General features: G+C 41.2%; 1 protein-coding gene across 11 annotated transcripts in view; it reads left to right on the forward strand.

Annotated features, from left to right (window-relative positions):
• Nucleotides 1-24,615, forward strand: part of CALD1 (caldesmon 1) — a 225,817-nt gene that overhangs the window by 20,069 nt on the left and 181,133 nt on the right. For 7 of the 11 annotated variants that reach the window (XR_010159000.1, XR_010159006.1, XR_010159003.1 and 4 more), the window contains exon 1: nt 13,797-14,108. The exons of 2 other annotated variants lie outside the window; for them this stretch is intronic. The gene's annotated coding sequence lies outside the window, so the exon portion shown is untranslated. Of the gene's footprint in view, nt 1-13,771; nt 14,109-24,615 lie in introns of those variants that run through there. 2 more of the 11 variants (XM_001141823.7, XM_054655213.2) reach the window with 2 other exon arrangements.

Below are 24,615 nucleotides of genomic sequence, written 5' to 3' on the forward strand. Positions count from 1 at the left end.
ATCTGCCAGCAAAAGGCAAACCCCTTTTATGAGAAGGGCAGGTACAGTGTCTCATACAGTTATCAATGTATTCCCAGGTGATATCGTTTGAATATTTGTCCCCACCCAAATCTCATGTTGAATTGTAATGTGCAGTATTGGAGGTGGGGCCTGGTAGGAGGTGATCGGATCATGGGGATGGATTTCTCATGAATGGTTTAGCACCATCTTCTTGGTGCTGCCCTCAAAGGTGATTGGATCATGGGGATGGATTTCTCATGAATGATTTAGCACCATCTTCTTAGTGCTGTCCTCAGGATAGTGAGTGAGTTCTCACAATATCTGGCTGTTTAAAAGTGTATGGCACCTCTCTCTCTCTCTTTCTCTCTCTCTCTCTAGCTAGCTCCTGTTTTCACCATGTGAAGCACCTGCTCCTGCTTTGCCTTCCATCATGATTGAAAGATTCCTGAGGCTTCACCAGAAGGTGGGCAGGTGCTGGTACCATTCTTCCTATAAAGCCTGCAGAACCATGAGCCCCTTAAACCTCTTTTCTTTTCTTTTCTTTTTTGAGAGGGAGTCTCACTCTGTCACCCAGGCTGGAGTGTAGTGGCACGATCTTGGCTCACTGCAACCTCTGCCTCCTGGGTTCAACCAATTCTCCTGCCTCAGCCTCCCATGTAGCTGGGACTACAGGCCACCACACCCGGCTAATTCTTGTACTTTTAGTAGAGATGCAGTTTCACCATGTTGGCCAGGCTAGTCTCGAACTCCTGACCTCGGGTGATCCACCTGCCTCAGCCTCCCAAAGTGCTGGGATTACAGGCATGAGCCACGGCACCCGGCCTCCTCTTTTCTTTATAAATTGCCCAGTCTCAGGTGTTTTTAGCAATGCTAGAATGGCCTAATACATCAGGACTGAGAAAAGTTTTAGTACAGAGAAGCTACTTCATAAATGTTTATTGTGTGTAAGTAAATGAGCAGTTAGTTCGCAAAGCAGCTTCATATGCATTTTATTTCATTTAATTCTTACTTCTGTCCTGTGAAGTAGGTATTATTGGTTTCTAGGGGAGAGATCAAGCCTGGACCTGGGAGGATGCCCATGTTTAGGGAAAAGAAAGCACAAGAAGAAAATGTCAAGAGGCCAGAGAGATAGGACGATAGGCTAGACACTGGCGTCAGGAGCCACCAAAGACGAAGACAGAAGCAAGAGGAGTTAGGGATCGTGGCGGGCAGACAGGGAGGGAGGAAGGGAGGCTGAAGACAAAATGGCCATGGATCAAGAGCTGAGGTCATGGACAAAGAACGGGGAGGGGCTGCTTCATAAACTAATCATTTGGAGAAATTTGACACTAAGAGGAAAGAGAAGACTGGAGCTAAAAGAAACAAGAGTCAGTCAAAGGTATTTTCACCCCAACCCTTGGACATGTTTACAGACAGAGAGGAGGGACCAACAGAGAGACGAAAGAGCAGGAAGCAGCGTGAGGTGAAATGAAGCTGAAAGGCCCAGTGAGGGTTCAGAAAGGGACCAGACCGCGAAGCTGCAAAGATATTTCAGTTCTCCCTCGTGTACACACACACTCTCTCTCTCTGTCTCTGTGTGTGTGTGTGTGTGTGTGTGTGATATAAATTCATCAAACCTCAGCAGAGCTTGATCAGTGGTTAGACGCATCTATATCACACAGTTTGCTTAGTCCAAACAGCCATTTCTCCTCAGTTATCGCCAGACGCAGCAATCTCTTTAAAAATATTTTTCCGATCTTAAAAATAGTCTATCCCCCAAGAGAAATCTCTAGCTTCTTGCCTCTCAGATGACAGTCGGCTAGGCCAAAGCTACAGAACCTCGCCCAAAATAGATCAAATATTTTAAATGTTTTCTTATTTGCGCCCCTCACAAGTATGCCTGCAATGCAAAGCCAATTATAAGATTGGCTTTTTTATTTTTTTTTTTCTGAAATGAGTGAAGGGTGTGTTTTCTGGTTAGGAGGGGAGGCCAGGCCTCACCAAACAGTCTTGGTTGGATTTCAGACAGGCTTCCTTGAGCATGAACGGGAAGAGGAAACGTGCATGGCTGGGTAAGCACGTGCAGACGTGCAGAGCCAAATGGTCTCTCTCAGGACTTGCCATCCTGGAGTCCATCTCTGGTGCCTGTCAGAGCTTCCCCATTAGAACAGCAGTTCTCTAGAGGCACACACCGTGTCTCTGATTATATGAAAGTGACAGTGACAAGATTAGAACAAGGACAGAACCTAACACTAAGCCTTGCAGGTAACAGATGCTCAGATGTTGAGTGAATAAATGAATGAATAAACAAATGAATAGCTGAGAAAAATCTAGCCACAGCTTTGCATGACTCAGATACCCATTGGAGACTGGGAGAAATTTCTGGAAACTTTTTGCTTTCTCTAAGGTTAGAGCAAATCCAACAGCAATGAATATGGGTGGACTGGGAAGGGTGGAACATGGAGACATCCAGTCATCCTCTATAGCTCAGGAAATAAGGAGACAGAGACTTCCTATAGGAAGGCTGAGGGGATGGCCAGTCCTGTTCCATGGAAGTGAGAAACAGTACCATTTATCTCAGGAGCTCCTTCATCTACACTGGGTCTTCTCTGATCATGTCCTCTTTCATTTTGTCAGGTCCTCAGCCTTATTCCGGACCATCAGTGCCCTTCTTCTTCCACCTGCCGCCCCAGGAGACTGGCCCCATCAAAGTGGGTCAGTGCAGGCTCTCATTTCATCTGCACCCTACTGATAAAACAGGTGGCACCAAGTGCTGAGCAGGTGCTAAGCAGGCTGTGGCTTAAGTTATTACTCCTTAAAGAGTGACTATTGATGTTATGGTGTCAAAGCCTTTGTACAAATGTGTGACTAAGCTGAGGACCTCACAGTCAGGGCAGGTCCATTCTCCTGCTAGTTGGGCTGGCCCCAAGTGAGCTACTCTGTTGGCCTGAGGACAAAGAAGCACAGTGGCTTTTCCTGATGTCATAGGAACATCGGAGAAGTAATCTAGAGGACCAGATTACTAGTTCTCTGAGGGGAGAATGTCTCATTTATATTGCAATTTTTTTAAAAAAACAAAACAACAAAAAGCTTAAGAATAACACAACAAACAGCTGTGTACATACTCTGCAGTGTTAACAGATGTAATTTTTTTTTCATAATTGCTTAAGATCCTCTTTTATGCATTGCTGATATATTTTAAATTTCTTAATTTCAAGAGCAGTACCATTCCCCTCTCTCCCTCCTTATGGCCGACAACTATCTTAAATTTGATGTGGTTCTAGTCCATTCTCATATGCATTCTTAAATGATTCATACAAATGGAATAATTCCAATTGCAACCTGCTTCTTTTTTCCCACTCAATATGCTTCTGAGTTTCAGGTACATCTAGGTCATTCATTTTAGCTATTATGTATAATACCCCATCCTATTCCATATATAATATGGTATTAGCTATTATATATTTTTATAATTATACATATATTTATATAATTAGATATTTAGCTATTATGTTATATATCATGGTTTCTGTAGCCTCTCCCCTGTCAATTGCTACTGCAGCATTTTTAATAATGTTTTTACTACTGCAAACAATGCTCGAATGAGCTTCCTTTGACATGTCTCTTGGCTTAAGAGTGTGAGGGCGTCCCAAGAGGATATACCTAGAAATGGGATTACAGAATATAGATGTGCATACTGAAAGTCACTAGATATTGTCAAATCACTCAACAAAGTGAATGCACCAATCTACTTTCCTATCCAAAATGTATAAGAATTTGTACATCATCAACAACGTTTAGTTTTGCGTGATTAAACTTTTTTTTTTCTTTACCAATCTGGTTGTCATTGTTTTAACTTGCATTTTTCTGATGACTAATGAAATTGAACATCATTTCAAGGCTTTTGACCTTTGCAGTGTTCTCTAAGTGGACTGTTTATCCTATGCCTATTTTTTATTGGGTTTTCTCTTACACACACACTCTCTCTCTCTGTATCAGTTGATTTGTAGGCATTCCGTGATAGTCTAGATTTTTTTTTTTAAGATGGAGTCTTGCTGTGTTGCCCAGACTAGAGTGCAGAGTGCAGTGGTGTGATCTTGGCTCCCTGCAACCTCCGCCTCCCGGGTTCAAGCAATTCTCCTGCCTCAACCTCTTGAGTAGCTGGGATTACAGGCATGCGCCAACATGCCTAGCTAATTTTTGTATTTTTAGTAGAGACAGCGTTTCACCATTTTGGCCAGGCTGGTCTTGAACTCCTGACCTCAGGTGATACTCCTGCCTTGGCCTCCCAAAGTACTGGGATTGCAGGTGGGAGCCACCATGTTCTGCCAATAGTCTAGATTCTAATTCTGTGTTTTAAACATTGAAAATTTTCTCTTGGCTTCTCTTTTCCCTTTGTAGATGGTGGCTTTTTTTGAACAGAAATTTTTATTTCTTGATGTAACCAAATTTTTTTCTTTAGTTTAACTCTCACTTAATATTTATAAATATTAGTTACCTTTCTCTTTGTAAAAAGAAAAAATGCTCTCAAACCTCAGTGGCTTACAACAGCAAACATTTGTTTCTTGCTCCCGTCACATGAGGCCTGGGAAATAGTAGCTCTGCTGGTGTTGACTGGACTCACTGGCCCAGCCCCGCTCCATGTGTCTTCTTATTCTGGAAACCAAACTGCAGAGCAGCCACTATCTGGGGAGGATTCGTTTCCTGTGCTGCTATTACAAATTACCACAAACTGGGTGACTTAGAGCAATGCACATTTCTTCTCTCACAGTTCTGGAGGCCAGGAGTACAAAATCAAGGTGTCAACAGGGTCGTTGGCTTTTTCTGGGGCCCTGAGGGAGACTGCACCCCACGCCTCCCTTCCAGCTTCTAGGGGTCACTGGCAAGCCTCAGCATTCCTTGGCTTGTAGGTGTGTTGCTTCCATCCCTGCCTCTGTATTCACCCCCTCTTCTCCTCCGTGTCTTGTGTATCTCAAATCTCCCTGTCTTTTTCTTATAAGGCCACTTGTGGTTGGATTTCAGGCCCACCTGGACAATCCAGTATGACTTCATATTGAGATCCTTAATTATATATACAAAGACCCTATTTCCAAATAAGGTCCTATATGTTTGGATGAACATATTGTCAGGGGGCACTGCTCAACCCACTGCATGGGGGATGCTGTTATCATAGCAAAGGGCAGGTGTTCAAGGCAAAAGCAAACATGTGACGCCTCTTTAAGCCTCCCCCATGGACAGGCACGCCGTCACCTCTGGCCACGTTGCACTGCTCAAGGCAAACCACATGGTCAAGTCCGCCTACTTAGAGTGCTGCAAAGAATTCCATTAAAAGAGGAAGTGAATCGGGTAACAATAACCCAATCTATCACAAGCTATATTGTTTGAAAAGTTAAATAATACTATATGACTTTTAACAAAAGCAGGAGTCCTCCACACCACCCCTTCCTTCAACTGCCTCTTCCCCTGAGCAATGGCTCTCAGCTCCTTCTCAGCCTCTTTTTCTGGGCTGTAAATATTGGGGTGTTAGCTCCCACATCTCCGCTCTTTTCTGTCTGCACTCCCTCAGGTAACTCATTCCTGGTTTTAAATCCTATCTAAAAACTGAGCATTTGCAAATGTGCATCTCAAGCCTGGATCCCTTTTCTGAACACCAGATTTGCATATGACACTCCCTCCCCTCTTAACATCTTAACATGCCTGAAATATGTCTAATATGATTTCCACCCCTCCCTGCAAATGTCTGTCCCCCTCAGGGGTGCCCGTTCTATTCAATAGCACTCCCATTCACTCCATTATTCAGACCATAACAGGAGACACTCTTGATTCCTCTCTTTTTCTCACAGTCCTCATCTAAGCCATCAGTGAATCTCCATGTCCTAGAATTAAATGCTCTCTCAGCTCCCAAGCACCACTGCCCTAGCCCACAACAGCACCTGTCACCTGGGAGGGGGCAATCACCTCCTGTTTCTGCCTCTGGCAATCTCGCCCCTATTCTAGACAAGGTAGACACAGTGCTTTTTTTTTTTCCTGCCTCAAAATCTTCCAATGACCTTCCGTCTTAGAACAAGCCCCGCAGTACTTACCATGGCTAGAAGCCTCTGGATGGCGGATCTGGCCACTGGCTCTCACTCCTCCCCAAGTCCCCCTGGGCTCGTTGCTATTTATTTAATATGCACTTGCTGTCTTGCCTTCTGGAAGGCTTTTCCTTCATGTAGTCTCACTGCTTGTTCCTTCACTTTATTCACGTCTCTGTTGAAAACCTTCTTCAGAAAAGACTACCCTGTTTCTCCCTATTCCTTTACTCCTTTTTTTAATTTTTTTATAGCGCTTACCACTGCCTGACATTATATATTCATGTGTTAACTAATGTGTATATCTGCCTCCCTCCATCAAAATGTATCTTGTTCACAACATCTAGAACAGGCCCTGGCATGTGGTAGAAACTCAGTAAATATTTGTTCAGTGAGTGAATCAAAGAATAAATGAACTTGTTTTTTTTTTTTTTTGAGACAGGGTCTCACTCAGTCACTCAGGCTGCAGTGCAGTGGTGCAAACATGACTCACTGTAGCTTCGACCTCCCAGGCTCAGGTGACCCTCCCACCTCACCTACTGAGTAGCTGGCACTACAGGTGTGCACCACCACACCTGGCTAATTTTTTATACTTTTTGTAGAGATGAGGTTTCAGCATGTTTTCCAGGCTGGCCTCAAACTCCTGGGCTCAAGCGGTCTGCCTGCCTCAGCCTCCCAAAATACTGGGATTATAGGAGCAAGCCACCGTGCCCAGCCTTACTGTTCTTTTAGGCATTTATTTCCACGAGCCTAAACAACATACTAATTCTGCTATTTATTACATTTTCAATAGTAGACATTATCTATGATTTCTTGCTGAAGAAAACGAAGGTTTGGCTCTCCTCCCCAGCATCATCCTACTAACATGGTCTTGCCTGCTATCCTCTGAATCTAATTACATCATCTTTGTTTTGGTAAAAATCAATGTGCAATATTTACATTCTTACGATTGTGGTAAATTTTTCTTACAGTTGAACTATATGGTATCCAATGATTACTTTTCCTTTCTTGTACAAATTTTTTAAAATTATAATGACCTCAATCTTACATTTGCTTATTTTCTGTGTACTTATTGCAAGTGCTTTTGCCAAGAATACATTGAATAATCTATCTACCTCACTTTTCCTTAAAACATTCCTCCTGGCATCCACTGCTGCCATATCTAATGGTTGCTTTCTTAATGAGCCATACAGCTATTGTCCTGGGATTTTCTTCTACCATTATGGGACTCTTTCACCTCTATCCTGGGTTTGCATTCTCTGTTTCCTGATTTTTGTCCTCCTTCTTGGTTTCTAATTTTCACTCCAAAGTATTATTCCCCCTTTAGGTGAAGCATATAACCTTGGAACTTGATAATTTCAGAATGAAATATGTTTTCATTCATTGTATTGGCCCATTGGGCCCTTTGGATCTGGAAACTTGTATCCTTTAGTTTTCAAAAGTCTTCTTTTATTATTTCCTTTGATAATTTTCTTCTTACTATTTTTTTTCTGTCCTCTTTTTTATGTACACTCAGATGTAATTATGCAGTGTTTTTATCTTTTATCTTTTCTATTCCAGCTTGCCTTCTTCTTCATTTTTCTGTAAGATTTTCCTGAACTTTTTTTTTTCAGGACAAGATCTACCTCTGTTTCCCAAGCTGGGGTGCAGTGGCACAATCATGGCTCACTGCGGCCTCCACCTCCTGGGCTTAAGCTATCCTCCCACCTCAGCCTCCCTAGGGCTGGGACTACAGGCGTGTGCCACCATGCTCAGCTAATTTTTGTATTTTTCATAGAGACAGGGTTTCACCCTGTTGCCCAGGCTGGTCTTGAACTCCTAGGCTCCTTCTTCTCAGCCTCCCAAAGGGCTGGGATTACAGGCATGAACCACCGTGCCCAGTTGATTTTTCTAAACCTTATCTTGCATTTCTTGAGTTGAATTTTTGTAAATTTCTGCCATCATACTTTTCATATACAAGCGTTCTTTTCTGTTCTCTGAAAGTGCCTTTTTAAAGCCTGATTTTCTGGTTCCATGGATACAATATCTTCTCTTATCTCACTGAGAACTGTAATTGTAGTTTTCTCCAAGTTTTCTTCCATTTCCTACCCAACCTCTCTTCTGTGTGTGTGTGTGTGTGTGTGTGTGTGTGTGTTTCTGTTGTTTGTTATAATCTCTCTTTCCTTAATGTGATGCTCATATTTAAGAGTGAGGTAGGCCGGGTGTGGTGGCTCACGCCTGTAATCCCAGCAGTTTGGGATACCGAGGCAGGTGGATCACGAGGTCAGGAGACTGAAACCAGCCTGGCCAACGTGCGGAAACCCCGTCTCTACTAAAAAATACAAAAATTAGCCGGGTGTGGTGATGGGCACCTGTAATCCCAGCTACTTGGGAGGCTGAGGCAGGAGAATTGATTGAACCCAGGAGACAGAGGTTGCAGTGAGCTGACATGGTGCCACTGCACTCCAGCCTGGGTGACAGAGTGAGACTCCATCTCAAAAAAAAAAAAAAAAAAGAGTGAGGTACTAAGTAGCCAATTGGAAGTTGCTGCAAATGGGTTACTAAAGTGCACTGGACAATGTCTCTCAAATGTCTGTGAGTTTAGGTCTTTTTTTCCATGAGCATGCCAGTTTCTCTGGAATGGAATCCTTCAATTTCCTGTCTGTGGGATACAAACCTGATTGTCGGTGTCCTGGGAGCCCTGCAGGGTGAGGCGATTGGAGATGTTCAGTGTTCAACGAGTTGGCTTTCATTTAAACATTTATTTTCAGCACTCAGCCTCTTCCCTGTTCACTGCTTCACTTGGTTCCTCTGAGCCCAGCACTTCAAAGAAGAATCAGAATAAACTTCCAGTTTTCCGTCTGGTTGAGAGAGAGATGCTCACCTGGCTGTGTGGGGTACAGGACGCTATCTGGACTTCTAACTATTCCTTACCCAGACTTACAACAAATCTGTTTTCTGCTCCACCGCCTGTCCTCAGAGGTTCCCAGGGCTTCCATATTCCGAGGTTTTCCCGATTCTGAGGCTTGAATCAGCATCCTTCTTGCTGGCATCCTAATTCACAGGACCAGATTTCAGTTTCTCAGCTCTGTTGAGTCCATTTCCAGCCATCTGTCCATTTTCCATAGTCCAAAATTTGGCTAACATCTGGACTCATGCTAATTCCTTTCAGGTACTCTTTGTCTTGTAGGATTTATTTATGATTTTTTTATTGCTTTACTATCATTCTGGAGAGGTTTGGGGAAGCAGAAATTAAATGAGTGTTCTTATGTGATCTGTCGTGTTTAACCACATCCTCAAATTCATTAGTCTTTTCATTTGTTAATTCTGTTTTTTATGTTATATACCCTATGATAAAAAAAATTCACCTTCAATTTTTTTCTAATCATTTCTAAGTTTGTTTTTTATATAACCTAGTTTATTATAGTGTGTAGTAGAAACTTTGAATCTAAATTTTCTGTTTCCACGAAATTGATTGTAACCCTGCCATTAATAGAGTGATCCACCCTTTTCTTCTTTATTTGTAATACTTCCTCTAAAATAATTCATATATGCTGGGGTCTATTTCTAGGCTTTCTGCTTTATTCTATTGATCTATTTGTTTAGTCTTGTGTGAATAGCACTTATCTTAATTAGAATTGCTCTATAAAAAAACCTCTTTGCCTATTTTTAGGTCTTTACTTTTAAAATATTTACTATTGTTTTGTCAAGTTCTACAAAATACGTCATTTGGAGATTTTAATTAGAATAATGAATGCGGCCGGGCACTGTGGCTCACGCCTGGAATCCCAGCACTTTGGGAGGCCGAGGCGGGTGGATCAAGAGGTCAGGAGATCGAGACCATCCTGGCTAACACGGTGAAACCCTGTCTCTACTAAAAATACAAAAAATTAGCCGGGCGTGGTGGCGAGCGCCTGTAGTCCCAGCTACTCGGGAGGCTGAGGCAGTAGAATAGCTTGAACCCGGGAAGCGGAGCTTGCAGTGAGCTGAGATCGCGCCACTGCACTCCAGTCTGGGCAACAGAGCGAGACTCCGTCTCAAAAAAAAAAAAAAGAAAAGAATAATGAATGCATGGATTACTCTGAGGAGAATATATATCTTTACAACTTTCAGGTTTTTCATTCATGAAGATGATATATTTCACCATTTAGTCAGGTTTTTCATGCCCTTAACTCAAGTTTTATAACTTTCTTGCACATATTTTGTTACATTTATTCCCAGGTAATGAACACTTTTTGTTATTATGAATAGCATCTTTTTCCATTACATTTAAAAATTAGAGATGGCTGATTACAGAAACTCTAGGTTTTTGCATCTTGAACTTAATTCCAACAATCTTGCTAAGCTCTTCTATTAGTTCCAATATATTTATAGATCCTCTCAAATTCTCTACACAGATAATCGGATAGCAAATAAAGACCTTTATTTCTCTTTCTAATCCCAGTGGCTATTTTTTCTATTTATTTGTCTTGGTTAGGTATCTAGCACATTTTTTTAGTTGTAGAAGAGATAGTAGTGGCTTTGTCTTTTCATTGATTATAATGGGAATGCTCTTAACATTTTATCATTAAGCATGAGGTTTGCTATATATTTCTGGTAAATGCCTCTCATTATGTTTAAAAAGATTCTATTTCTAGTTTTCCAAGAGTTTTTTTTCCAAAGTGATTACTAAGTTTACCAAGTATCATTCACCTATTGAGACGATCTTTCTCTTTTCTTTTTTCTACTTCTCTTATTTATTTTATTTTTAAACTGCTAATGTTGTACATTATATCAGTGGATCTTCAGATCTTAAACCATCTCTGGATTGGTCTTATCTCTTTTTTCCACACTGTTGGATTCAATTACTAATTTTTTCATCTGCATTCATAAGTGCACTTAATCCAAATTCTCTATTGTGTTTGGTACTTTTGTGTCCAATTTTGATATCAAGATTCTACCAGTCTGCTTTTATTGTTTGATAAACCTGGGTGTTGGCAAAGGTTTTATCTGACTAAAAGAATCTGGCCAAGGGTGTTCTGCTGCCTTTTAAAACTTTCAAATCTTCTTTTCTATTGAATAAAGTAGGCATTTTAAGGTGGAAGGAGGTATGTTTTTCATGACTAAATGAAGTAACTAATTTTGAATTTTAAAAATGGCCTATTTTTACTTTTCCCAAGTTGACATGCAAGCAAAATATAATTTCTTGCTACTGATGTACATGATCGCAAACATTCAGTTGTAACTAAAAAAATATAAAGAATCGTCCAGATATTTCCAAATGTCTTTTTAGATTTATTATGGTTCGATTAGGTTGATCCAGCCTATGATAGACAAGGAGTCCTTTATCTAGGATGATCCAATTGGGAAATATATTTCACAGAAATTTCCTATATAAATCTCGTGTATTTTTAGGGCTGTTTACAAATGGCCTCTGGAAAAAGTAAATACTATGAAAGTAAAATTTCCCATGGCAGAGATTCAGCAACATGTATCTTTTTTTTCCCCCCTTCCTTTCTTTTTTAAATTCTTGATTGTTTAAAAAAAGTAAAAGGACAAAGAAAGAAGAATTTTTCAATATCATGGTATACACTACATGAAATTTGTTAAATTCTTCTTCAACTATATAGTTCCTCCACGATAAGCGTATTTCAAATACATAAAATAGGTTGTGTGGTCACTCATCCACTATACCCTATATATGAGATATCCAGAATTTATCTAGGGAAACATACTATTTTTTTTTATCAAAAGACATAACCCAAAAATATTTAGCCATTTATCTTCTAAAAACCATGCAAAATGCAGGTCCCTGCCGTGTTTCCTGTTGATAATATTTTCCCCATTTGTAGCACAACTTTTCTTTCCTCTGGAAAGCTGGTATTTATTTTATTCATAGATTGCAAAATTATACCCTGATGCTGTTCCACCAAAGGGCATTATTTATACAAGAAGGGAGAGTGTGGTTTAGGATATAATCAGCAGCAGTAATGGAAAATAGCACTTTCAAACAGGCCTCACTGAGTTATGGAGAATACCACCTGGAGATCATGCACCCGGAACGTCTCTGGACACAGGTCATATCTTTGCACAGACATCACCAATTGCGCTGTTTTCTGAACTCCTGATGTCTGCCCTACAATATGTTCAAGCCCAGCAGTTTACCAGACTATGTAGTATTATTCTATCTTTCCTTCCTGTCAGATATGGGATGTCCCCATCAGCAAAACTGGCCGTGTTCCGAAAATTTATTTCTAAATCATTTATCTGGGATCAGAAGACATTTTCCCACAGGAACAATTTTATAAACAGTGGTGTTCCACAAATGCCTGCTTGTGCCACAGTGTACCTGAAATGCAATATTGACTGTATGATTCCCACCAACCATTATTTATTCTTTTCTCTGGGAAAGTGCATTCCTCTTGGGATGCCTGAGGCTCATCTCTCCCTCTGCCTGGGAGCCTCAGCTATAGCTTTTTTGGGCTGTGCAGCAGTAGCAGTCAGGAAGAGGGGAGGGAAGCAACCTTCCCAAAAAAGAGATGAGTGTAGAGAGTTGATATGGATGCCTCTGGGTAACTTGTTAATGCTGGAAGGCTGAAGAAGGAAACCGACAGCACGAACTGGCTACTTCCCAACTGTTCTAAAAGAGGCACAAAGGGCAGGGACATTTTCGTAAACAGAGATCATTTCTAAGTCACATCTTCATAAACAGGGAAAGGCATATAGTAAAACCTCCCATTTTTAAAGACCAATATCTGGACTTGTAATTAGCCAGGAAAAATATTGTGAAACTTCTTGGTCAGTGATGAAACAGTCTCAAACATATAACAATGAGACATAGATCTTGCACCTATCCCCAGGCCTGGCAAATAGTAAGTGCTCCAAAAAAAGGGGATTTCAATTTTAATTAAGTACTAATTGAGTGAATTCTGTATTGAAAAGGACAAGACTATGTGTGGGCCAGTTACCTTCATTCTCATTAGCATCTACTAATTCTGACCCTCTTATAGCACACGTCCTAACCATGAAGAGTTGGTCGGAGCACTTTCAAGACGTCACCTGAACATTATGTCACCTCTGCGGGATATATGCATCTGTCTACCCCAGCCCAAAGCAGGTGGTGGGTCTCTTCATACCCTCGCTGATGTGCATCAATTTCTAGGAATTTCTAGTACTATCTCCACATCACCAAATCTGAGGAAACAAAAGAGATAAGGAGAGGAAAGTGAAGCCAGTGAGGATATCCAAGCCTGTAGGACCTTAGGTTTATTCTGGCCAGTATTACCTGCTAAAAAGGACCTACGCTTTTGGTTTCCCTTTGGTCACTTATTTTTATAACACATGCAGACGTATTTTGGGGAGGTGTGCCTCTTTCAGGCTAGAATTTAGTCTGCTCAGCAGACCCGGGTCCTGTCTCCTTCAGGTTTTAGAATTGCATAACAATTTAAACTCATTTTGTACGTGCAAGTACTTTGAAAAGAAATACACTATTAAGACTCCCTCTGGTAAGAAGCCTTCCCCACCCCCACGCCCAATAAACTGATCTGTTAACTTTTTGTTTCAGAGACTGTGCTTTCTTTTTATTGCTGCATTTGTGTTCTACAAGACAGCCTCTTTCTCCAAGATTAACATTTCTTATGATTGTTCCTGACAATGGATTCACTTCCAGAGGCCCTGCTAAGGATAACCAAAAAAGGGCATGGAGCAGGCTGGTTTTGGCAGCCTGCACGCAGTTTCAGAGCTTTTTAGGTCTTGGGTTTTCTGATGAGTGATTTCCTGAGCATGCCTAGGGAATGACAGGCATCTCCACAGGCAGGCTGCATCCACCTTGGCTGGGGTGTCGTCATTGGCTGCCTATTAGAAAAACGACAGGACAATGCATACCACCGCCTCCCGACTGTAAACATAGGGGATATGTGTTCACTTAGCATGGACTTCTGGGAGGGGCCAAGGAAGGGCGGTCTGGAGTTTTATTGAATAGAGCAGTGTGTATTCGGCTGCCTGCCTGCCCGCCTGCTTGCTCTCTGGCTGTGCTCCTGCTTAAAGAAATCAGTCCTTCCTTTCCGACTTAGTCCTCGGGAAGAAGTTTCAGACTACAAGGTAAGGCACAGAAGGCTTTCTTTTTTATCTTGTAGAGAGAATCTGGGGACTTTCTCCGCCTTTCAGTCAACATTCCTGGCTAAGGTAGCTAGAGATGCAAGAATGTTCAAGGCAATAAACCATGCAAACTCCCGAGACTGACTGGGCTTCACTGCCATACGGATATTCCCGGAAGGCAAACAGGATGAGATTTCCAGTTTTGTTTTTAGAATTGGGACAAGAAGAGTGACCATATAGAGACTTACATTTAGGGAGCACTGGCAACTTTGATTAGGATAGCCTTTGGTTTAGGACAGCCATATGAGATTATACCTGATATCCAAAGGCCAGTGTTAGCAAGCCTACTGCACCAGACTGCTCACACAGTCTCTTCTGCATCTTTTATTGCCAAAGATTTGAAGAGGTTTTGCTTTAAAAACAAAATCAACAATCCTTTAGGTTGATGAGAAGCCAAAAGGGAATGATTTTTTTAAGCAAAGGCTTTTGCGTTATAGTCTGCTGCCAGTATTTAAAACTAGACTTCCAGAGTTGCAAGGAAATACGGTCAGAGATGGAGAGATCACTAGCACCTAGCACTGGTTGGGTTAATGTCACTGATGGGATATTTGCTAAGACAGAAGATGCCTAGGCTGGTCTGTTTCCTATAAAACCTAATAACAAGAGAATGCATGCGCTAGTGGGTGTGTTTTGAGAAAGCACATTTAACGTCCTACCGAACTATTTTTTAAGAAATCTTTTTTTCTGTTTGAAAGTGTGCCTGAGTGTGTCTAGAGAATCTAAAGAGATGTCGATTGGCAATGTGTTTCAGAAAGGAAGGAGGCAGGCTTTTATGTCTAGATAGACATATTTGGGTGTCTGAAACAGTAGTACAAGGCAGCTAGTTGGTAGTAGCCTGGAATTCCTTTTAGAAAGAGCTGATGGTAAGGGGTGGGGGAATTTTAGTGCTGTGGCAATACATGGTCAAAAAAAAGTAGATGAGAACAAAGTGCTTGATATTTATAGATGCCTTCTATTAACAGGACTATGCAGATGGACTTGTAAACTGAAAATCCTTCTAATGTGTTTGCCAAAACCAGACATATACAGCTAGAACTTGAGTGAAGACTAGATGCTATATGGCAAGCAGGGTAAATCTGATGATTTTTTAGTAGTGCTGGCTATTAAAGACTACCAGCTGCAAATGACTGATTCAATTGGATTTTATTCCATGGAATGTGGTAGTTTGGGGTTGAGATTCATTAAATAAAGTTTTCTCTTTGTATTTAGAAGTTTGAGGATAATTTTCTTGGGAATGCCTATTTCTCCTTCTAGAAGTGATATATGAGAACAGAATTCCTTGTGAATTTCCTTCCCTGGAACAGTTCTGAGTAAGTGTGAGAGAAAAGCTGCAGGCGAAAGCTATAGTTTAATTACTGTCCTTCCCTCGAAGAGATCAAGTTCCAAACTATTTTCACAGTGTTTTTAACGTCAATCAAAATACGGAGAGCAATTTTTCTTTTAACTGTTCTCTAAACCATGAAGGGAATGCAGTTTGGAAGGAGATCTATCATCTTGGGATTTGAGGATAAATTCCATTTTGAAACCAACATCTCCGAATCCCTGAAAGTTCAAACTGTGCTATGACCACTCTCTCCAGATCCCCCATCCCCCTTCTCTTGGGCTCCCCACCCCCAACAACCATAAAAACACTCATGTTTTTCCAAGTAACACTTTAGGTGTTCTGCCGTTATAGGTAGAGATAGAGGGAGAGGATTTGAGTTTATGCTGAATTTTAGGCAGTTCTTTGTGCTACTTCCTTCCTGTTGAATGTTACCTAGAACACATTTCCCCACATAGTGAGGCCAAAGGAGCACAATGAAAGCACAGTAACTTTCATTTCAGAAATATAATCGCAAAATTCCAGAACAAAAAGTCACTAAGAGTTGATCCTAGGACACACAAGGAATGTATGTACAATGGATTGATCCATAAGTAACGTGCAGGGTTGTGTCAAGTATTCGAAGCAAATAGAAGGTGTAATTTAAATCATTCCAATCAAAAGATTGCCTTAAGTAAATACACAATTCTTATATTAAAGTTAGGAGAAGGAGAACCAGGCTCAAACTGCAGTTTAAAGGATTTTAAATGAGATACATGAAAGCATTTCCTGACAGTAAGGCAACTGCCTTATTATTAGACTTATTAACAATTCTAATTGGCTCCTGTGACTGGCCTGAGAATCTCCTGGTCTTACGTAGATAGAATAAGTTGATCCTATGGCCAGCCATGTAAAGTTCCAGAATCTAGCCCAGGTATTCTCTGTTCTGATAAATAAAATGCACCTCAGCAGGCATTTTTGTAGAAACACATGTAATTGTCTCCATTTGCCATTTTCATGATAGCATGATTACCAGTTAGTCATTCCTTAGCAAGACGCAAAAGTGATTTAGAGATGGGATTGAAAAGAGATTTGCTAGTTCCCCATTTGCCTGTAGTCTATCACATGTCTCAGAAATGTGGTCAGGGGACAGGAAAAATGCTGATAGAGTGGTATGCAAATAGCATGGTAGGACTAAGGAGGAGGTTAGAAAGATGCTGCCAAAGAATTTTCAGACTTCACAAGGGCGTTTTCTGCGTAAGTTCTTTTAGGGCCTGAGAAGATACCATTAGCTCCTTACTGAAAGTCCTTCATCTGTCAGGCTAATCCAAGTTTGCTATTGGAGAGATGCCCATAAGTCCTGAGTAGATGGGTAGTTTAAAGAGAAACTTTTGGCACAGGCTTAACTTATGAGAACCACTACAACATCTCAGTTCTAGTATTGGTTCCTCTGCTTAAGTAACCCTGACCTTTTTGAGGAAATCATCAGCTTTTGACTTCATCTGTTGAGTGAAGAATGGACATTGGTAATGCTTCTCCGATGTCCCATAGTGGTTAAGACGTCCAAATGAGATGAAGCTGTTTGCTCCCTCTTCCCTGCAGATTCTATACCCTGAACTGCCTATCATTTGAGTCCTCTGGACATTATGCTCATCTTGGCTGGTAGCCTCCACTTCTTACCTAGTATCCCTAATGATCTCTTCCTTTCTCGTATTTGAGGACGCTTGAGTGATATCTTCTTGCTCCTGTGGTAATTTCTAGAGCCCTGAGCCGTGTCCAGTGAATACTGGTCTATCCCAATGTTGTCTGAATTTTTACTTTGATGATCACAGACTAAGAGGACACAAATATAAGGAAGTGGAATAAGATGGGCTATCAGTGGTACAAGGCACCAGGAAATCCAAAGATCCACTTGAGCATAAGACCAATGAGAAAGTGCTGACAACAGAAAGCCCTTAGTAATTGAGGCAGCTTCTCTGCCTCCAGCCAAAAGCATGGAATGAATCCCAGCACGTCATGCCTGGGCCTTGTAGGAAGGGCAAGGAAGGCAGGAACACCTGGCTGTGGTTCCTGTTGGTATTGAAACCAGACTGCTCCACGGAGCTCGCCTCTCACCTCTTTGCCGCTGTCTTTAGTGCTCCCAGCTGTAACCGACCCTAGTTGCATCCCTAACTGCCTTACCCCCAGGCCTCCACCTGTAACCTCTTCCCCAGCTCCCCCATCCCTGTACCGGATAGGGAGCTTTCTTGATCCAACATTGACAATTTGCAGGGGCCAGCTCTAAGATGAGGCCCAGAGTACAGCAGAACACTCTAGCACAGATAGGTTCTAGCTAGGGAAAGCCACTTGCACAGACAGAGGAGATGTCAGAGCATGTTTTGTGGTAAGGACCCACTCTGCTTCTCACCCCAAACTCATAATTGGCAGGCTGTGGGTAAGGCTATGGGAGGGGGGTCGGGGGGAAACTATGACCTGGGCTGTGAGGGAGGGGTGATGAGGTTGTTCCCTGTGTTGTTCTTCTCTGTGTTGTTGCTATGGAAACCTTTGAGAATCTGATAAAAACTGTGAACCCTTAAGGTCCCTTTGTAAACCCACCCTTCATGATTGACAGGTAAGAGACCTTTGAGCTGGGGCATGTAAGATGGGGAGTGGGGTCAGATCTGGATTCCCATAGAAGACAAGGGTGGATGGGATCAGAACATGAGTGGAGGTGTCCATGATCTGGAAGGAAGAAAAGAGGGGGTAAATACACAGATGTATAGGTGGAGATTGCATCATATGACCTCCATTTCAAAGAAAAAGAGGTCATTTCCAGAAAAGAAGCAGTTTTCTATGGGGAGCTCGTGGGGGCTAGAGAAATCCAGGAATGGCTGCTATTAAGTGTACATAAAAAGAACACCAAGAAGTTAATAAAAGGCTTGCTAAGCAGCAGTAAGGGAATAGTTGAAGGAAAATACATTTTTAAAAAATTTTAGTATATCGGGTGCTCATTTTAGTACATGGCTTTTCTTTGAAAATATATGTATATGTATAAATGATGTATAACTTGAAGACAAATTGCTTTTTGATGGTATCCTGAGGCTTCTGGCATTGTTTTGTGAATACTCCATGAAAGCACTTGACTAAAAGGGAATAATCTCACTTGGAGAGAAACATATTAAGTAGGAATATATAATTAGTTCCTTTGACACCCACATATAACATTCCCCCTCGCTTGTCTCAAGATACATTGCTGGGGAACCAGGCTGACTTCACCTTGTGCTGAAGACCAGAAGGACCAAGGCAAAGTGCCCAAGAGGGCCAAGGACCAGTTGGCATCAAAGATATTAGTTCCACTGGGGTCAGGAGGACCAGTCTAAGCCAGAATGGATATCGGTTACAAAAATGGGCTAAGTTGTGCATGACAGCCAGGTGAGTAAAGAAGAAACAGCAAAAATCAGAAGTCAGGCAGAGCTTAGCGAAGTAGTGTATGGATGAATAAGGTGAAGTCTGGGAGAGCACATGGCCCAGTGTTAGGAAGAAATAGACCTCTATGTGAGCAAACTTTGGTAGCTCAAGTAAAGGGCCAGGATTGTAAGACACAGATTAACGAACGGATGAAATCACAGGGATATCCAAGAGCAGAAGCCCAAATAGGACCAGGGCCCAAACAGAGTAGAGTTAGAGTCAAGGTGGGTGAGAGGATCCCAGCTGCGGTCCATGGATATTTACTCCATCCCTTTCCACTAGTGTGACTCAGCTCAGCGCACGTGTCTGCCTCTTTCTGTTGTTCTATCAACTGGAAAATTTCTTCTGTGTTTCCAGGTCCAGTCCTGAGAGAGGAGATCTGATTGGTTCAGTCAAAGACCATTGTCTTTGGCAAATCCTTTAGTAGGAGGAGGACATCAAAGGCACAGGCGCGCCTAAGGATGAATTACTCTAATCCAGGCAGTGGTCACCCCTGGGCAAAGAAGAGCTCAATGGGTAATTTTAGTTAGAAGAGAAATTGAGCATGGAAGGCAAATTAGCTGAAATGTCCAACAGCTCTCAATGGGAATCATTTGAATTTTCAGGTGAATAAACTCCTAGAGAGGCAAACACCCAATGAATGATCACACAGTTCTTGATGATCACTGTGACCCACTGAGCCAGTGTTAAGGGAGATTAATCTAGAAGTTTGCACCACTGGTAACTGAAAGGATAAGAATCATCCATCTCAGAAAGATTTTGGGAAAAAACATTCTGGATATTATTGTTGGCAAGAAACTTCATATGAATCTTCCATGTGATATGGCTCCCTTCAAATGAAAGCAGTCTTGAAGATTTAATATGTAATCATTTAACAATTTTAATAAATAAAAACAAGCACAACTCAGTGTAAACCACAATACATAATAAGGTGAATGCATAAAAGCTGGTGTACTCTTAATCACTGGAAGTTTCAGATCTAAGCAATATTTGCTATGTAATTTTTAATCCATTGAGCACCCATCATGGTGTTTGTCAAGTGGAGTAAAATATCCCCTGAGTTCCGCATAGTTCGGATCCCATTTGGGAACTTGTGCTCTGTTCTGGGCTCATTTTTCTGAAAGGCATGGATACATATGCATTCTAGGGTTAGCATCAAAGGCTGGAGGGAGTCAGGAGGCAAAACATATGCAGAACCGATAAGGGATCTAGAGCTGTTTATCCCAAAGAAAAGAAAATGAGGCCACATAAATATCTTCTAATATTTGGGGTACTTTTATATGAACATGGGAGAAGGCATTTGTGTTTCTCAAGGCAGCAGAACAGAATTGAATATATAAATTCATAGAATTTTTAAGCTGGGCAAGACCTTAGGAGCTCATTCAGCCCAAGGAGTACATACAACTTTTCATCTGTATGCCAGCTCCAACCAATTGGCATGTTAAGAAGGATTCTGAGGATGAATCTAAGCTCAGAGGGGAGGGGAAAATGTGGTCACTGATAGTGATATCTGTTGTGGAAGAGAAGGGCCATATCTACTCAAGTACCATGTTTTAGTCTTCATTAATGTGGTCTGTAGGTTTTTAACCTCTGGGTGGTGGATCCCTGGGAGGCCACAAAGTCATTGCAAGAGGTAAACAAATCTGTATATGCAGCAAGTGCTTTTGGCAAGCTACTCTGAGTAAATAATATATCTTACATCATATGTGCTACTATTTTTCTAATTCTATACATACATTATAATGATAAAATGCTAATTTATTTAAAAGAGTTATTGAATTCATAGTAGCTTTTAAGTTGGTGTTTTTGTGTTTTATTAATGAGTGGACTTAAAACATATAATTATATTATGTGTGGGAAGGTTGGGACAGGAAATTTGGGATCTTAAGTAGAAATTCTTTTTAAAAGATGAACCAGTGATCTATTTTTTATTCTCCAAAGCCTAGCCACACCAAGTAAAATTATGTATGTATTTGTAGGTTTCTTTGATTAATGTCTGCCCTGTCTTATTGGTCTGTCAGATATATAAGGACAGGAACCTCTATTTTTTTTTTCATTCATATATGCCCAGTGCGTGGCACACGGCAGAATCTCAATAAATATTTGTTGAATGAAATAACAAACCAAGTGACTTGACCAAAGTCATCCAGTTAATTAGTGGTAAGATAGTTCCAAAACACACAGCTCCTAAGGAAGTTCCAAGCAGTTAACCTTTTCAATATACCACATTACTTCCCCTGATAGTAAGAGAGCATGTTTTAACAGTTAGCAAATTTAGGTTATACAATGCTGCCCAATCTGCCTATATACCCATGCATCTTAACCAGTATCTTAATCAGAATCAACTGTAGAGCTTTTTGAAAATACACATCCCTGAGACCTATCCTCTAGAGATTCTGATTCGGTAGGTCTAGAAGGGGGTCCAGGCATCTGTAGTTTGTAAAAGTTCCCTGGTGACTCTGATAAAACATCCTGGCTCAGAAACAGTTCTGTGCACCTATCTTTAAAATAATTGATAGTAGATGTATGTAATTACTTATTCCTCAGAAGCCTATTTCTTTAGTTTTGAATAATTTCTTTCTAAAAATTATAGTTGCATATGCCAAATAATCCGTTTGGCCAGAAGAGCAAAACCTTTAGTTTTGCTTTTTTTTCAGTTTAAGCACAAAGTTATCAGCCCTGTAAGGTCAAATTTTTCTGATGAGATTTCCAGTGTTTGCTTTTGTAAAGGACTGGAAATGTGGCAAGAATAAAATTTCTCATGGTATTTCCCACTTCCTTTTCCAGCCATCATTACTAAGGGAAATTTAGGCTTAGGGGGAGGGGTGAATCTAGGAGAAAAAAATTTTAAATATTTCTGTTCTTAGGAGGTTTTGAGCAGATATTTCGCTTCCTAGGAAAAGCTGAAGATGTTTTTCTCTGTTTCCACTTTGTGGTGAGGATGCACAAATCCTGAAGAGGGGAGAAGCTTCCTCCACCTCCACCCTCACCCCTACATCTTCTCTAGGGCAGGAGTCATCACAGCCCCTGGTTTAGATGCTTCCCTGGGTGGCCCTTTTGAAAGTATGTGGACCCTAAGAGACGGGAGACTTTGAGTGCATGGATGGGGGATAATTTGCTTTTGCAGAAGGACAGAAAATGTATCTCTAGGTTCTTCCTTTATTCGGCAGTTAGGAATTACATCCTCTGTATTGCACAGAAGAATCTACCATATTCAGAGCACTGAGTACATGGATTATATTCACTAAAGATTGGAGAGCCAAAAGTTTCTCTGCAAGAGTGACCTGATCTAGTAAGAATGTCAAAATTGTTACTATATTTGTACCCATGCTCTTCGGTTTAGAGGGCAGGTGCTTCCGCGTGTACATAGAAGCAGAGCTTGTTGGAGAAGAGGAGCTAAAAAGGAAATAGATTAGAATCCACCTCTGTACAATGGCACCATCTGGACTCAGTCTCCTTCATCTCTAACACTGTCCCCACTTTCTCTGCACCCCAAACTCATACTGGCTCCCAAAAGCTCATTGTTAAACTTTCGAGAATTTTGAGAGCCAGTTGTAAAACACAGCCATTATAAAAACTAAATCATATAAACTTACAATTAAACACATTATATGAAGAGCCAAGATAATAAATACTCAAAACTCTTCCTAATTATTTTGCTATGTTTCACTATTATCTATTCTCTTGAGGTTAGTTACATCTATTGTGGCTATATGGTGGAAATACTGTATAAAATGCTGTGCAACTGAGCTACTCCTCCCAATTCTTCATTCAGTGATGTCATATTCAGAACTTGAAATTGACCATGATGGAAGTAATTACACCACAGAAATCAGCCCATGCTACAAAGCAGACTCCCCTCCCCTCGCCCAAGAACTTGTTGCTAAACATTGACTAGCACAGCACTGACCCTAAGGGATGCGGTGGTAAAATTAGCCTCTGCATTGGAGAGCCAAGCGGAATACCTCTGTGGTTCAGTTACATGCATATTCATAATGAATGCTTATGATTGCATATTTGTTTGTTTGCTTGCTTATTTATTTCTCATGCTCCTAGAATATAAGCTCTATGAAAGTAGAGACTTTGTTTGGCTTTTTCAGTGCTGTGATTTGAACCTAAAAATGTGCTGTGTCCTGCACATAGTATTAATAAATGAGTTAAATGAGTGAAAGAAATAAATGTCAGGCTGGTAGTGGTAGCTCATGCCTGTAGTCCCAGCACTTTGGGTGGCCAAGGCAGGCAGATTGCTTAAGGGCAGGAGTTTGAGACTAGCCTGAGCAAAATGGTGAAACCCTGCCTCTACAAAAAATACAAAAATTAGCCGGCCATGGTGGTGTGCATCTGTAGTCCCAGCTACTTGGGAGGCTGAGGTGGGAGGATCACATGAGCTTGGGAGGTCGAAGCTGCAGTGAGCTGAGATTGTACCACTGCACTCCACCCTGGGTGACACAGTGAGACCCTGTCTCAGAAAAAAACAAAAAGTAAAAAAAAAAACAAAACAAAAAACTCTACAATTTCTTCTTTAAAAATACCTGAAGCCAGTGTTCATGTTGGAGCTCATTGATTCCTCATGAATTGTATCATTGCTCAGTGTTTAGAACAGTGCCTGGCACATGCTAAGTAGCATGTAGATTTTTATTAGGTAAAAATAAAATAAGTTATCTTCATAACAGCTAATTTTACAGATGAAGAAACTGAGTTACGATTAGATTAAGTAATATAGCTAAGGTCCCACAGCTAGTAAGTAGCTGGGTCAGGATCTAAACCCGGGATAATCTGGAGGCACTGCCCACCTTCTTCACCACTGTGCTATGCTGCCTCTTGCTAGTTACTCCACGTGACTGAGACTCCTCTTTTGTATGTGGCTCTAGAAAGAATTGAGATCTATTTGAGAACAAACTTTGGAGTCAGGAGAACTTGAGTTTGAATCTCAAATTTACCACTTTTTTCACTTACAAAATGGGGATGATTTCTCCTCCACTTTGTAGTTGTCACAACTACTAGAAGTAATATCTTGAAACTGCTTTGCACGTACGTGATAGACACTCAATTACAAATGGTCAGCTATTGGCTGTGATTTCCTGTGGAGGCTACCTGTAAGCGTGGGGCTTAGCCACACACTGTCCCCTGTTGCCTCCTCTAGGCCATCCTGTAGACAGATTAAAAAGGGCTCACTGCTTCTACATTTGGGGTCTCCAGGAGGTAAGACTAGGACCAATAGATACAAGTTCTAGGAAGTCCTATTTCAGATCAGCTTACACACTTTCTAAACAGATATTTCTGTCTCTGAAGCATGAACCCCGCTGCTCTACAGAAGCAGACAACTTCCACTGTCCTTTCCAACCAGAAGGTTTACCTGCTTGCCCTTATCAACAAATCTATGCTGCCTTTAACATTTTAAATCATTTTATCTAGTATAGCTAAAGAGTTGTATTATTCCTGAGATTGTGTTGTTTTGCAGGTTTTCAGTGTTTTAGACCTGGAATGAGAGGGAGTAAGAAAAGCGGGAGGGAGAGGAAAAGAGAAAAAGAAATAAGGAGAGAGAGAGAGAGAGAGAGAGAGAGAGAGAGAAAGGAGAGGACAGAGAGGGAGGAAGGGAAAAGGGGGAAGAGGAGGGAGGGGAGAAGGAAATTGGAATTTATCTGGAGAAAAAGTACTGAACTTGGGAGAGAGACTGAATAGCAATGGATTGATAGTTATCTG

The sequence above is a fragment of the Pan troglodytes genome, chromosome 6 (genome assembly GCF_028858775.2).
Source record: "Pan troglodytes isolate AG18354 chromosome 6, NHGRI_mPanTro3-v2.0_pri, whole genome shotgun sequence".
In the NCBI taxonomy this organism is placed as follows: Eukaryota; Metazoa; Chordata; class Mammalia; order Primates; family Hominidae; genus Pan; species Pan troglodytes.